The sequence below is a fragment of the Rattus norvegicus genome, chromosome 16 (assembly GCF_021556685.1).
Source record: "Rattus norvegicus strain SHRSP/BbbUtx chromosome 16, alternate assembly SHRSP_T2T, whole genome shotgun sequence".
In the NCBI taxonomy this organism is placed as follows: domain Eukaryota; kingdom Metazoa; phylum Chordata; class Mammalia; order Rodentia; family Muridae; genus Rattus; species Rattus norvegicus.
Window position 1 is genome coordinate 75,700,515 of NC_141549.1, and position 16,707 is coordinate 75,717,221.

The 16,707-nt window shown below is 42.6% G+C and overlaps 1 protein-coding gene and 1 long non-coding RNA gene across 1 annotated transcript in view; one reads left to right on the top strand and one right to left on the bottom strand.

The window, feature by feature from the left end:
- The window catches only part of LOC120097515 (uncharacterized), a 97,928-nt gene extending 95,364 nt beyond the window's left edge, over positions 1-2,564 (bottom strand). The window contains 1 exon segment of the long non-coding RNA NR_190675.1: positions 2,439-2,564. This is a non-coding gene — a long non-coding RNA (uncharacterized LOC120097515).
- Positions 1-16,707, top strand: part of Erich1 (glutamate-rich 1) — a gene marked incomplete at its 5' end in the record, with an annotated part of 52,793,804 nt that overhangs the window by 44,829,955 nt on the left and 7,947,142 nt on the right.

Consider the following 16,707-nt stretch of genomic DNA (forward strand, 5'->3'; position numbering starts at 1 on the left):
TGCATGTGTGTGTATGTGTGTGTATGTGCGTGTGTGTGTGCATGTGTGTGTATGTGCGTGTGTGTATATGTGTGTGTGTGTATGTGTGTGCATGTGTGTGTGCATGTGTGTGTGCACGTGTGTGCATGCATGCGTGTGTGTGTGTGTGTGTGTTTGGTGTATTGAACAGTATATGCTGTGTGTGATGAACACATACATATTAATGTGTAGGTAAGCATACAAAAAGTGATGCAAAGGACTTTGGGGCTCTTTTTTATTGTTCTCCGCCTTTTTGTTTGAGAACAGAACACTTATGTCCTTGGCTAGGTTGTCTGGCTAAAGAGCTCTCAGAACCTGCCTCTACCCCCAGGTCCTGGGGTTGGAGGCACACGCAGCCACGACCAACTTTTTACACAAATGCTGGGATATTGAATTCAGATCCTCTTTTTCAGAGAACTGAGGCATTTCCCCAACTCTTAACCTGCTGGTTTTTGTTCATTTGTTTGTTGCTTTTGTTCTTTTGAGACCAGGTTTCTCTGTTCAGCCCTGGCTGTCCCGGAACTCACTCTGTGACCAGGTTGGCCTCAAACTCAGAGATGACCCACCTCTGCTGGGATTAAAGGTGTGTACCACCACTGTCAGGTACAGAGTCCTATTTTTATGTTACTAGTTTATTAATAAATATTTTTATACAGCAGCAATTTTTTCCTACGCAAACAAGAATGCTCACAGAATTCATTTGCAGGTAATTACTTTATAAGAATAAAGAACTGCCAATGTGTTTACATGGTTCATTTGACGGCAGCTCCAGATGAAGAGCTGGACCCTCCCTTTGTCCTTGTGCCCTCCTCAATTTCACAAAGCTCTTGGCCCAACCGGACAGGCCTGGGAATTTGAGGATGATGCTTCATTATCATATTGAAACTGCAAAAGACACACTGGAGCCTCAAAGCCCAGAGAGCTCTCCATGGGGCAACACTGAGTTCTTCTAGCTGCGTTGGCCCTGGGCTATTTATTGATGTAATGACAGGCATGCATTTGTGCCCAAAGCAGGAATAACAGATTAGCTTCCTGTAGCCAGCATGAGCCTATGTGATCTGGGGAAGGGGGGGATTAACGAGAGGCAAATGTACAACTTTGTTAATATAATAAGCACCTTAAACATATTTTTGTGTCTTTATGTTCAGAGAACATCTGAACCCAGATTCAACGAATGTTGGTTGCTTTTATTTCCTGCAGGGAGGGAAGTTTTCTTCCTTCCTTCCTTCCTTCCTTCCTTCCTTCCTTCCTTTCTCTCTCTCTCTCTCTCTCTCTCTCTCTCTCTCTTCCTTTCTTTCTCCTTATAATATACTGTAAAATGTAAAATAAAATAATGTAAACTCAGTTATTACTTTCTGAGGTTTCTTTTTTTAAAAATCTCAGTAGTTGTCACCTTTCCCCCTTATCAACCACCTTTTATTTTATTATCTAATTAGCCAGTGCTGAGGACAGACAGCAGGTCTCACGCAAGTTAAACATGTGCCCCATCACTGAGTTACACACCAGGCCCCAGGGGGTCCAGTTTCAGAGCCGTGGGATTGGTAATGGGACTTAAAAATAGCCCGAACCTTTGCTTGATGTTCTGCAGAAACTTAAAAAGGACTTGAATACAACATCCAAGGTGACGTCATCTGTCCCCTAACGTCCCTCGGGGAAGTCATATCCTGCTGCCATCACTGTGAATTCGTTCTTCTCTCAGTAAACATTCTGGGCTTTTAATTCCGTTTCTATGCTCCATGTGGCTTTTTGTTTCCCTCCAGCACCTTGAATCCTCTTTCTACTGTGTTCCCAGCTCTTACACTGTAAAAACTCTAGCCTCCTGGCCTACGCCCTTAACTCAGTCAAACAGCACTGCTCAAGCATGTGCGAGGCCCTGAGGTTTATTCCTAGGTACCACAAAAAAAAAAAAAAAAAAAAAAAAAAAAAAAAAAAAGGAGTAAGGAAATAAGCAAGCCGATGTGTGTGTAGGAAACAGGAGAGAGCTTCTGAACGTGGGAGCTGACATCAAAAACATCAAACTCTGTCCTGGGAAGACTCTGTTGACGTCTTCACAGCTAAGCCTGTACTAATGTGCCGAATAATTCTTTTTTTTTTTTTTTCGGAGCTGGGGACCGAACCCAGGGCCTTGAGCTTGCGAGGTAAGCGCTCTACCACTGAGCTAAATCCCCAACCCGTGCCGAATAATTCTTAAGGAGCAGCAGACAAGGTAGTAGTGGCATTACAGATACATGTGCAATAAAAACCGGATGTTAAAAGATTATATCCGGTTTTCCTTTCCCGGTCCTGCTCCTGGAATGACGACTCTGAGACTAATTAGTTATTATTAAATGCCTAGGCCATGAACTTTGGCTCACTCCCTGACTAGTTCTTAACTCGTTTAACCATTTAAACTCTTCTATGCCTACCACTCGGTTAGTTACCTCTCCTTCTGTCCCTGCTTGCTTCTTCCTTGGAGTCTTCCTGAGTTCATCCACATCATTATGTCAGTCTCCTCGGTCTCCTCTTCCACCCATCATTTGGCGCTCTCCCGGAGTCTCTCTTTTCTCTCTTACTATTTCCCAGAATTCTCTCTTTTCCTGCCAGTGTCCCACCTCCTGTTTCCTGCCTCAGCTCATTGGTCGTCAGATATTTTTATTGACAGGTGATGTTTATAAGAAATTTTCTCTACAAAAACCAACGTAGAGGCTACCTTCAAAGAATCAAATAGTGACACAGAGGCTTAGTGATTAGGCCTTCCGTTGGGCATTCTCCCAGCTACCCTTACCTAACTAATCCTGGCACTAGGTCTCACCACATGTCCAGCCCTACCTCTCTGTTCTGCTCTGGTGCCTCTGTTCACCTCAGTGTCCCATGGCTGAATCTCCTGTCTCTGATTATTCTCCCAAAGTCCCTCTCTCTCTGCCAGAAGGTGAGCCCTCCGCTTCCCGTTCAGCCGTCAGGACTTATTACAGCCAACGAGATACAATTCTAGGTTGCCTTAGGCAGGTGAGAAAGAAGGAATATTTACAAAATGGAAAACCTGGTGGTGGGCCATAGGAATGGCAACACCCTTAGTGCTTCTCAGTAGGTGCCCCCGTTCTGAAGTCACTGCTCTTGTATTCGGGTGACATGAGCCTTGTTTGCTCTTGAATTTTCACTGCCTCGCTCTCCCGGGAGCACATTGTGTTTTGGTTTATCTCAGAAGCATTTTGATTCAGTCAATAAAGACTGCAGCATTTCCCTGATGGAAAGGCAACAGCTGCTCCGCGGTGTGTACACCCACGGAGCGGAGGGACTTCCACAGTGCCGAGGTAACTCCGTTGTTCTAGTATAGCGTCTGCCTTTCTCAACTCTTTGAAACTGCCCTTATTACAGCACCGGAAGATCGATTTTGTTGCACACAATTATATAATGCAGGCTCATCACTTTGAAAAGTCCTGATATTTCATAAATAAGGGCTAAATAAAGCATCTAGCGATCTGCCAGCCTATTAACTTCTATATTATGCGTCAAGGTTTTTTTTGCATAGAATTTGGAGGCAAGCTTGCTACAAATCACTTGGTACAGTTTTGAAGAACCGAGAGCAGTTTATTCATCACGATTTTGGAGGCGGGGAATCTAAGCTCAAGCCACCAGCCACGATGACCACAGCCTTCCCTCACGGGGGGGGGGGGTCCCTTTCCGGGTATCCTCTCAAGGTGGCAAACCCTCAGAACGCTAGCTCACAAAGGGGTCACCCCATTCTTTGTACTGGTGCAATTCAGAAGGCGAAGGCATTCTTTATAACTATGATCTTTAATGTTCCCCAAACGACCGTGTGTCCAAGGGCCCTAGACGGGTATCAGTAGGAGGTACTAGAAACGCTCAGGCTTTGATCATTCTGGTCACATCACAGGTAAATGTTAGACCTCAGCACCACAGCTTCAAGTCTCGCTTCTCTGGGTTAAAGGGCAGCCCGGGGGGTTGGGGATTTAGCTCAGTGGTAGAGCGCTTGCCTAGCAAGCTCAAGGCCCTGGGTTCGGTCCCCAGCTCTGGAAAAAAGAAAAAGAAAAAGAAAAAGGAAAAAGAAAAAAATGAGCAGCCCGTCTCTTTCCCTGCCAAGTGCCTTGTGCTACATATCATGTACCACATACTCAGTTGTGATTTGCTGCCTCACTAGAGATTAAAAAATAAATAAATAAATAAATAAATAAATAATAAATAAATACATAAAACAGAAGCAAACAACCATGGCTGAAGCCTCTGAAACTGTAGACCTTTCCTCTTTTTAAATTGATTACCCCTCTATCATTTTGTTACAGTAATGGAAAGATGATTAACACAGGAGAGATCATACAAGGAGAGCCTTTTGCCATAGCCTCATTTTAACAATGTGGAAGGGACGGAGTATAGAAGACCCGTAAGAAACATACATGAGGCAAGCGTTTGAAAGAAGAGGAACCACACAAGGAGTGTTATTTTCTTGTCCTGTACTGGTCTGTGACCACTGCATTTTAGTAGGCGAAGCTCTACTTGGCTTTTGCCACCATGGGGTGTGTGTGTGTGTGTGTGTGTGTGTGTCCTTTTAACAGTGTGGGGTCCAGCACAGCTTCTGGCTTATAACAATAGTTCCATATCTAATCAAAAGAACCAGGACATATCCCCCCAGGCACGGCTAAGGAAACTGGTAGCTTTAGAAACACTACTCAAGGCAAAAGCAAAGGACTTTGAACTGTGTCCAGTTTGTGAGTGGCCAATGGCTGGACTTGGTAACTCCCCATCACTGGTAAGGCTTTGATGGAGGTGGAGGACTGCATGGGCAGGTAGACAGGCACTTACACAAGCTTGTGGAACACTGGCAGATACAGAAAAGAAGAGCGACATGTTCAGAACGCCAGCAGGGCAGGCAATTTAACTGACCTTAACATGGGTAAGCACACACTTAAGTTTGAGACTGCCTTGGTTTACCCAGAGAGACCCTGTCTCAAGAGTCAAAACAAAATTAAACACAACCACCGCCACCCACCCACATATCCAACAATGAAGCAGTCATTATTGATACAGAGTTTCTCTGAGGTAGAGTGTGGCTTCTCTGATTCCCTCCCTCACATTACTTGAGAGCAATGGGTAGCAGTGTGGTCAGCCACTGGGTAAGAACAGGCAAAGGCCTACCTGCTTATGAGCTGTAGGCTGAGGACACAGGGCTTTCCCTGCAGTTACTCTAAAGCTAGAAATTATATATATGTAAAAAACCCATATACATTTATATATTACTATTTTATATATTATTATATAATACATACAATTATATATAATTGTATATCTTACAATATAATTTAAATTATATAATATATCAATATAAAATTATATTATTTATATACTATTAATTATATAATACATTCACATTTATTATACATATATTTTCTTACACATATTTGTATATAATTCATATATTTAATACATAATATATAATATATTAAATATAAATATATATTTATATATAAAAATAAAATATAAAAATATTAAAAATATATATTATATCTTTTATAAAAATATATAAATGCATGAATATGTTATAAAAAATATATATGGCATATAAATATACAATTATAAAATTATATAAGAATAATTTATATAATTACATAAATTTTATAAATTTAGAAATTTATATAATTATATAAACTTTGTTTAAGTATATAATTATATATTATATTTATTATACAATATATATTTAAATATAATTGTAATTATAACATCAAATATTATATATATACCTACATGTTTAAATTAGAATACAAGATTCGAAGTAGAGAGAAGAGATTCTATAAAGGAAGTTCAGCTGCACACATTACCATGCTGAATCACTTTGCTAGCATCACAGCATGGCATGACTGTTGTAGTTTCTTTGCTGTCTGTTTTGTTTGATCATGCTTTATTTTGGTTTTCCCCAGTTCTTTAACCTGTCCTGGAATGGAAGCAAGAGCCCAGTTAGAGCAGTAAGAACCACCAGGGGGCGCTCCCACCCAACAGCAAGCCAAATGGAGCAGGGAGGCTGGGTTGTTGTGGGTTTTGCACGTTTTTTGTTCGTTCGTTTGTTTGTTTGTTTGTTTTGTTGTTGTTAAATCTTTTTGCCAGATTCCAAAATCTGGCAAAAATTGCAGGCTCTTAAGTATAGTAGTGTCTCCCTTAATATGTAGAATTTCTCCAACCACTCTCTATTTGATAAAACAGTTAGCACTTGGCAGGATGCTTAACACAACCAAACATTTCAAACTGAACACATTTAGTCTTTGTTTTCAAATTAGAACTCCCCATTTCTTCAAATAGTTATTGAAAGGTTTGGTCAGTCAAGTGATAAATGTCAAATATAATGAACCACTTTTGCAAGCTCTCCAACCTTTCACGACCAACAGCATTAAGGGAGTGAAGTTTGTGAAGACAGGATTGAACTCACTATTAGCAGCATGTAATTCAGCTATTATCGCTCGAAATGAGATGACTTAGATAGCACTTCTGTTTTGAAACATATTTGGGAATTGACCTCCGTGATCAATTTCATATGTTCATTTTAGAATTTTCTCTATTAACAGGCAGTTGGGTAATAAACTCTAATCAGGAACCGGACAGTGGGCTACAAACACGAAGTCCAAAAATCAAAGCCGCATTAAAGATGATTTCTTTTCTCAGTGCCGCACATTTCTCCTTACCCTCCGCTATTGAATGTGCAGCACAGAAGCAATTTAGCTAGTTGTTAAGTAGGCCTAATATATATGAATCTTGAGCTGTGCTTCAGGTAAATTAAGGCCCCAAGAAGGAAGTTCAGGGAAGGTGCTCTGTGGACCTTGGGGTGGGGGAATATAGTTCAGAGGTAAAGCATTTACCTAGTATGCATGCTGGAGGACTGGGTTCATTCCCTGGTAATGCACGTCCCAAAGAAAAACAGAGAGGAAAGGGAGCCATTCCTGCCCACTTAAGACACAACCTAACAGTCCAGAGCAGAGACTGCTACCATTTACCAAGCTCCTGGAGGAAGTCATGCAAAGGAGAGTCTGCAGTGTGGGCTATCTTTCTTGCGTCACCCTTTCCAGATTAGAGGGTATCAGATTGAAATTGCCATAGAGGACAGAGAGAAGGTAAAAACAGGGCTCTCAAAGGCTAGATAGATGCCATCACCTTGGCAATGGAAGGGCTGTGTTGGCCGTAGCTCAGGCAAGACAGAGTTGTTTGTTTCTATGAATGATGTGCACAAAAGCAGCCATAGGAACCTGAAAATCGGTTTCTGTGAAGGAGCTTGCTAAGGACAGCCATTGCAATTTCTTCAGAAAAATGCTAGTCCGTTTTCATTTGTTTCAGCAGATCATCCATTGGGAAGCATTGTGTTCACCAGTGTTAGGAGAATAGCAACCTCACCATGCTTTGAACACTTTCTCCAGAGTCCTTTTGAGGACAGATGCATTGGATCTATTTGTATTCCTGTTATCATGGAACACACCTTACAAAACCCTTTGTGTTCTAGTTTTCCTGTGTTCATTATGCTTGCAACTCAACTGTCAGCAGAACCAGAATTAATAGAATACCGTTGGTAAGAGTAAGATCATGTTCCTAATGATGTAGAAAGGGAAGGTACAGTAGATTGTGATTTTAAACATTTCAGAGGGCCATATTTCCCCTCCTAAATACTAATCATTACAGGATGCCTGCTTTCTCTTTATTGCAAATTCAATTCGTCAAGTTCCAGTGTAAAAATCCAATCTCAGTGATTCATCCCTGCAATGATACACAGGCCAAAGTTAACAATACTTACTGAGATTTATTCAATGCCATTCTGGGGTGTGCTACAATCTCTTCCTACCCTCATGGTGTCTCAGTGCTGGAGAGAGAGACATAAGGAGTCCTTTTTTGATGTTTGTTTGCATTTCTTTTAATTATTGTGACCTTGAGAAAGATCCAAGGTTTGCCCTCATTTTCTTCAGCTTTAGGGTAGGGATTCAAATGGGCTACACACAAAAATTTTACCTGCTTTCCCATATGTGGGTCTCCTCTTACGGAATCATTAAGCCTTTAGTTACTCTCATAAACTCATGCATTTTAAGCAGAGCCTCATTTCACATCTCTGCATGTCATATTTCTGTCTTTCCATTAAGCTGGCTGGCTTACTATAGAGAATGTGAACATTTAATCTCAGGCTGGTAAAAAACACCTCTGGGAAACACTGATCCAGCCCCGTGGTCAGTTTGACTCCGGAAGTGCCAGGTCATACAGTTTTCTTGTCTTCCTGCAAAACCTTGAACATAGAAGTGTCTCTCTCTTCACTGTAGGAGTCCCTGGAGTGCAGAAGGGGAACTGGCCTTGATATCTTCCCCAGTTCAGTGTTCCTAGACCTTGACCTTGAGAGATACTGGGAATGCAGCAATGAAACTCTTACTATATTGGATTTGAATTGGCTTCCCTGGTTCTCTCTCGGGTGCTTCCATAAGCAGTCCGGGTGGAGGTGGGGCATCATGAATATCTTCTGATTTGTAATTGGAGCCGGCATGATCAAGACTGTACAGTTGCTGACCACAGAGGGCAGCAGCACCCGCTTTCAGCATTTGCTTCAAAGTGGCTGTAACAACCCCAGATTAAGAGGGCCGGTCAGGGACTTCAACTACTGTCCACCTCTAATGTAGAGTAATTAGATCTTAATGGGTCCACACCTTGCCAATTGGGTGGAGAGAATTATACTTGGACACATTATGTGCTTCTCATTCAAATGACTCCCTTAATCTGTTTTGCCCACGCTGCATGGTTGCATAGCACAAGGCAGAGATCTGGGGCCCCAGCAGGTCAGTTACAGTCACCATGCCACTCTGTACACATTTGCAGATCATAAACATGGCTCATTAGTTTCTCAAAGGCAAGAAAGTTTTCTGGCAGCAGACATCACTAAAGCAATGAAAACCATGTCCTCATTCTTGAAGAACAGGCAGCATTTACCGTCAAATTAAATTCTTCACGCACGTGTGCGCCTCTGACAGATGCTCGGGGAGAGCTGAGGTAGAAAGGGGTTCTTCCCCCACTTGAAGCCTCTTGAACACATCCCTTCACTGTGATAAATCCTATTCTCTCACCTGAGGAGGTGACACTTCCTGGCAAGTGAGGCTGGGTAAGTCTTCTAGGGCTCTCCTGTTTTGAGAGACATTTCCCACAATGACAAGAAAGGTGTGGGTTAGATTCTGGAAGCAAGCTCTGTCATCCATCGGGACATCCAGGCTTCTGTTTCATAAATCAACTGCCCAGAGGAACCCAACAGGGAGAAGGTGAATCAGGTTTCATTCCAGCCACTACGGTTCCTCTGGAATTAGTAAGGTCAGTGAACAAACACAGGTGTTGACAGGGCTAGTTAAGCCTCCACAAGCAGCCTTCTCTACTGTGACCTAGTTAGTCCCTTCCAGTGGTAGCCATTTCCATCCTCCCAAATGTGCATCTCATTCAAATGACTACCGGGATTTGTTTTGCTCACTCTGCCTTAATGTATAGCACAAGGCAGAAGAAAAAAAAAAGTAAGGACAAATATAAGTGGCACATGGACAGGCTTGTTTGCAACACTATCTCATTGTCCCAAGTCTTCTGCAGGCTTCCCCTGTCACCATCTCCATCGATGTCCCCCTTTGGACACCTTCTGGCTTACTTTTTAAAATAAGACACCGCAGAGGCATCCAGGGTAAAAGGCAAGGGCTCTAATTTAAAACGCAGACAATTCAATAGAGACGATTAAATGAAACTCTTAATAAAGGCACCTTGTAAAACCGGACAAAAGAGACACTTTTCAAAACCCTGTACCATTGCCAGGTACATGTCTAGATTTAAGTCACCACAAATATTTGTTCTCGCAAACCAGAGCTCTAGCGTCCATGATGGGGGCTAGCTCTGAGCATACACATTAGTGAGATACAGTGGTGGGGGTAGGGGTGGGCATGGGAGGAGGAAGAAGAGAATAGATGGTGGAGTTGTGGGACAAGGGGACAGAGGAGACACTGTTCTATGTCTGTTAGGTGTTCAGAGACAACTGAAAATAAATACTTCTTTTCCACTCGGTCCAAAATCCCATCTAGAAGTATGTAAGCTTCCCTAGATGGGAATATGCAAATAAAACACGCATGTCACCATCACAGCCGTCACCAACAACACTACCTATAAAGCATGCAAGACCAATGAAGAGGAGGCTCCCCTACTGAGGAGAGAATGTCAGGGGGTTTGAGGGAGTTGAGATGAAATGAGCTCTATCATGGAGAACCAATTTACACCACACCTCAAGTCTTCCCACGTCTTCATTAATAATGGATTTAAAGCAAATGGCAGCGAGGACTCAGAGAGTGCAAGCATCACCCCGTGATGAAGCAGGTGAGTCCCTCACTGCGAGCGTCCCTCCCCCAGTAGATTCTGGCATTTGCATGCTGAGTTACACAGCTGGGTTTGAAAGGTGAGAAGCATTCTTCCTGCTGTGACTTCAGACCAGCTCCCAGAAATGCAGCCCAGGTGTGTGTGTGTGTGTGTGTGTGTGTGTGTGTGTGTGTGTGTGTGTGTGTAGGGGTTGTCCTCTCTTTCACCTTGCCTGCTTTCTGCTGTGCTGACTGGAGCAGTGAGCTGTCAGATCTACCTAGAGATAGCAAATCTGGTCCAGACAGTTTGGAATTTCCTTCTAATAGCTCACCCTAACTGAAACAAGCTAAACATAAAATAAGGGTCCCCGGGGAAAGACATTTCACAGATCTGATTGGAAGCAGAACAGGTCACAGGGTGCCTTGGAGCCTGGTGCTGACAGAGGTAGACAGCTGCAGACAGACAGTGACATTTCTGCAGCAGGGGTGGGCCCAAGTTGCTCCTACCTTCTAACAGTGCCTACTGTGTGCACGCTAGGCCTTTGAGGACTTAGAAGAACTTATATTTGGGAAAGTAATTCTTTATCCCTTCTCTTCTTGGGGGCCAGAGGGCCACATTAATAGTGGTTCTCAACCAGCTGTACGCATTTTTATAGGGAATGCAGCTGTTGGGCCCTGCAGAGAGCTGCTGTGTTAATGTCGAAGTGAGTGTGTGCATGTGAGTGCATGCCTGTGTGTGTGTGTGTGTGTGTGTGTGCGTGCGCGCGCGCGCACATACATTAGGTTTTGTACACATTAGGCTATATTTTAAAGTTTTGGTGACTTTGATATGTCCTTCTAGTCAAATACTTATCAACTATTAATAGTAAAATAAATTCCGACATTCAACTCTGCATCTCTATCCAGAACATTTGAAAGGAAAGTTAGAGGTAATAAGAAAATCCTCAGTGTTACAGGGAACCCATCCCAGATGACCACTCACACAGTCAATAACCAACTGACAGTCTTTAAGCCACCTGGTTGGAACTACGTTCAGGTGTTTGAGACCCAAGTGTCGTGCTGAGAGTTTAGAGTGCAAAACCACATCCTGGTATCTCACTGGGCAGCTGTAGGGGTTTTGTGAAAGTGAGTGGTTTAACAGAAGGTGAGGTAAGCAGTTAGCTGGAGGAGGAGGTTTGCACAAGCAGGCAGTTTAACAGAAGCTAAGGTAAGTTAGCTGGGGCACCTTGATCTTGGGTTTCTAGAATAAAGTTGGGTAATTTTCCATAGGATTCTCCATCAAAGAGATCAAAATCTAGTTAAACCTGAATTGACTTTAAGGAGAACATGAGAAGGAAGAATTTCTGCACTGTCCTGCTGTGTCACAGTTGGAGTTGGAACACACCTACCTCAGTTAGGAGAAAGGTTAAACAGTGAAATTGTCAAGAGACAGCAGCTCAAATGTGGTATGAGGCAGCTTTCCAGAGCTGTGACAAAATCCCTGGGTTATAATGAGGCAGAGCATTTCGATCAAACACTCAGGGGAGCCCAGCAGTGTGCTTTTGTTGACCTGGAGGGAGGGAGGAGGGGAGGGGGAGAAAGGAGAGGAGAGGAAGATTGGAGGAGGGGGAGTGGGCAGGAGGGAGGGGCAGAAAAATGACAGTGGGAAGGAGGGGGGAGAGGGAGAGAACTGGAGTTTCAATATCTTTAAGTAGAATCTCATGACCAGGCCTCCTTCCACTAGCCCCTCCCCTTAATGCCCATCCCCACCCAACGGAACACAAGCTGGAGATGGGTCTTCAACACATGGGCTTTTGGGTGACATTCAGGATGCCAGCTATGAAAATTGCTCTGAAACTTACCTGATTATTGGAAGTTACCTTTGGATAGTCACAATTAGAAAGAAAAGGCAATGTCTTACAGAGTATCTCTTAATGCCTTTTGCATAATATATATATATATATATATATATATGGATCTGTGCATGCATATATACATAGCGTATGTGCCTGCATATATATACAGCATATGTGTGTGCATATATACACAGTGTATGTGTATACATAAATATGTGTGTATACATATATAGGCATATATGAATGTGTTATCTATGCATATATAGGTATGAATGTATATATGAGTGTATATATGTATGATTCTTTGTAGTGCTGAAGATAGAACCCAGGGCCTCCTACAAGTGGGTAAGCTAGGCCACATCCTCTATCTCTAACATGCAGAGTGAGTTTGTCAGTGACTATCTTGTACACACAAATGAAGCACATTATTTTAAATATGACTTTATTTTACACACTAGGAGGCCAGTGATTGTTGTGCCTTGTAGATTCCTTTGCTTTAGGAGAGTAAGCTGGCTACTCCTGAAATCTCATATCCTCTTTCCTTTGGCCATTGTGGCTGTCCAGGAGGACTAGCTTTGCCAGATTTCTGTGCTTTGGAGTTTGGTCATGTGACTATGAACTTGCCTGAGAAGGAGGAATTATATGCTCGCTTGCAAACCTGTAACTTCTGTCATCCACTTGCACGTGCTCTTTCTGGGACAGTACGCCATGTCCTGTGCAGGCAATACTCTAAGGCAGTGGTTCTCAACCTGTGGGGCCCTGATCTCCACAGGAGTGATATGAAAGATGTCCTGCATATCAGATATTTACATGACGATTCACAGGAGTAGCAAAATTACAGTTATGAAGTAACAATAAAAACAATTTTTTTTTGGTTGAGAGTTCCACAACATGAGGAACTGGATTAAAGTTCACATATAAATGTCACAGCTTTAGGAAGGTTGAGAACCACTGCACTAAGGGATATGGTCAAGCAGTGACTTGAAACCTGAGTCCTTGAAGCCATAGTTGGCAGAGTTCCCTGAATAGGCCTGAGATATGCACAAGAATGAAAGGTATTTTTTTTAAAGCTACTTAACAATCAGATACATATTTTAAATCTCTCATAGACATTTTCAAACCTGTAAAACTTTTTAGTTCCTACAACTAGGAGTTAAACTTAAGGCATGCGTACTCTATGGTTTCTGTTGTGTTTTGTTTTCTTGTGCAGGAAATCAAACCCATGGTCTTGTGCCCGCACTCAGCAGATTGTATTATTACTATTGCTGTTACTTTGACAAAATATCCTTACCAAAGCAACTCAGGGATTAGATCATAGTTCTGATATTCCATCATGGCAGGGGAGGGAAGTCAGGGGATACTTGAGGAAGCTGGCTGGTGGCTCTGCTTCAGGTCTGGAGTCAGAAAGCAGAGAGCAAGAGCAATAAATGCTGGTGCTTGGTTAGATCTCATTTTAAAACATAGATTGGGACTCTGGCCTGTGGAATGGCTCTGACTGTAGACTGTTAAGGTGGATCTTCCTACCCCAGTTAACCTAATTCAGATGATTCCTCTCTAAAGTACCAGGGGCCAACCTAGAGCCTCTGTCATAGTCAGAGGCTTATTTCGTAGGTGATTCTGGATCTTGTCCACTTGACAACCATTTAAAGCATCTCACACCTGCTTTGTTCCTTATTCATGCCCCCAGCCCCTGACTGACCTTTGTAATTATCCTTAGAAAAAGAAATGTTGCATAATGTCTTGTTTCCAGTTGTGCCTGTGATTCTGTGGTGTGTGTAAAGCATTTATAAAATTTATTTTGTAAAGCATTTATAACATTTATTTTGAAAAAAAAAAGTTGAGACATGTAGGATCACAAGAGTGACTTCAGAAGTATGTGGGTGCCTTGATATGTTTAACTATTAAAAATTGGATTCAGTTATTTGGCAGGGGGGGACGCAGGGCACTGTGACTGTTGGAGGACATCTTCCCAGACTTGGGTCTCCCTTCCGGCATGTGGCTCCCAAGGATAGAATGTAGCTTGACAGACTTGGTAGATAGACAAAGCCTTTACCCTCTGAGTCATGTCAGCAGCCCCCTTCAATTATTGTTGAAGATATCCCCAATCCAAAGCTCATGCTCATGTCCAGAAAGAAGTGGAAAATATCAGGCTTAGCCCAAATCAATTTGTCCTGCTATCTGCTCACCAGAACCTTTGCTCAGAGTGCCTCCCTCCCCTTATTAATTAGCATCAAGGAGTCAGGAGCAACTGAAAACTGCCCCACTTGTGTTCTCACAGCGGACACAACATCTTGGATTGTCAAATGGATTTCAATTTCAGGGGAAGGAAAACAAGGCCCTCCAATTAGGTTTGCCGTTTGTCTGACACTTCCTTATGCTTGGCGCAACTCCTACCGTGCACGGTCTTGCTTTAAAAAAAAAACAAAAACAAAAACAAAAAAATACAAAGCATTTATGTCAGATTAACTTAGGCTAGGACGGGTAGAAAATGAGAAAACAGAAATTTAAAAACAAAATGGAAACAAAACAAAACAAAACACAAAACTTGCCCACCCACTCCCATCTCATCTACTTTTTTTTTTTTTACCACCTGGAGTAGCGATAGAGAGATACAGGCTTGCCAACATTTAAATTAGATCAGAGTCTGTGCTTGCTGTTTCTGAAACAATGTTATACAAAATAGTGGCTCTGTACCTGTCCACAGCCACTGAAGACCACTTTGCTTCACAGGCAAACAAACAAATAAAGCTACTTGGTTTTCAATGGTGCACCACCATGTTTCCCTTAAGTCCAGGGTCTTACTCACTGGGATGCTATCAGTAAGAAGACTTGGTAAGTTAGTTTCCCCAGAAACAAAGTCTGATCTGGGCCCTGAGGTTGTCCCTGCCCTTGTCAGGAAACAGGTTTCTCCCAGTGTGTAGCAGTCAAACACCACCAGCAGCAGGAGGCAAGTCAGACAGAGGAAGCTGGGGCAGACGGCTTCGCCATCTTTCTTGTCACTGTGGTACTTTCTTCACTGACTATAAATGAAGTTATAGAAATCAGAACCAAGTTGAGGTGGGCTGACAGTCAGTGACAGAGGCCACCTTGCATGTTTTATTACCAGTACCCAAACAAACACACTCAGCCCACAACTTCCACTGGAAATTGACTAAAAGAATATATCCGAGACACTACGAACATCCTAGGTGAGGAATACAGGAAAACGCTGTAGGACACTAGAGTGGGATGTGAGTTTTTAGGTGAGACTATGAAAACAGAAGAAAGAAAATCAATGGCAGAAGGAAAGAAAAAAGAAAGCCACGGGCCAAAGAAACAGTCACCGAGTGGAGACTGAGACCCGAATGACACAGAACTTTGGCGTCACTAACCACAGGGAAATTCGGATCAAAGCCACAGTGAGGTATCTAGAAACTGGACAGATCCTGGACAGGCAGACAATCAGGGAAAGGAGCCATGGGCAGATAGTAAAGAAGACAAACTTCCAGTCTTACCCTCCTAATCCAAGACAAAAGCCAGTCGGGCTTTTTCTCCCGCCGGTGATATCCCGCTTTGCGCTGATCGGTTTAGACTGGTCAGTTTAGACTGGTCAGTATGTTCAAGGTTGGTCCTGAATGTGTGCACCTGAAAGTGCTGGACTATCAGCTCCCCTTTCTTTGTCTAAATTGATCAACACAAAATTAGGGGAAGGGGACTCATCCCAGGCCACCAAAACCATTGAAAAATTCCAGCCCTTTGAGGGGAAAAACACACATTGATCCCCCCCCCCCCCGTGTCTCCTCTGTGCTATGTGAGGATTCTTTCTATGCTTCTCTGTCTGTCCTCTCAGCTGTGTACAGTTTCCCTTCTGATGGGTTTTGTTAAGTGTTTCTGCCTGCTCTGTTCATGGTATTTTTCCTGCTTTTAATTCTTTTTTTTAATTAGTGAAGATAGCACACACAATTAAGGTCCCCAGACAGTAACTCTGTCACTCTAGATAGACCAGTTTGGCGCCCAAAGTAAAGATAGCAGGTGAAGACAAGGACGTGCTAAAACTTAGCTCATTAGCACTAGTTAACAGGAAAGAGTATTGGGGTTCCTCAAAAAATTAGAATGAATCAAATAACATTATGTAACCCACGGGTACTTTACTAGTGATACAGTTTATTTGTCTTAAATATAGTTTATTTGTAAACATTTTACCTAAGACTTTCAAATCGCAAGATCTGGATATTATACTCAGGTGTCTCACGTTTTAAAAAGCTTTGCAGAAGTTGTATCCAGGTCTCCAGTCCCTCTCTCGATTGTGGGATGGTGGCTTTGGGACTGTGAACCATTTTTCTGAGCATCCTCTGTATATAAGATTTGTTTCCTATGGGTAGCACAATGCTGACATTTGAGAATCTTTAGGTTTGGAGACTCAATTAAGAGACATTCAAGTGCACCTAAAGAAGGAAGCATGGGGATTAGTTCACAAAGGGATCAAAAGCCAGACGTTGCTGTGGGATTCTTGGGAGCTTTATGGTTGGGTGAATAGCATACAATATCAAAATGAT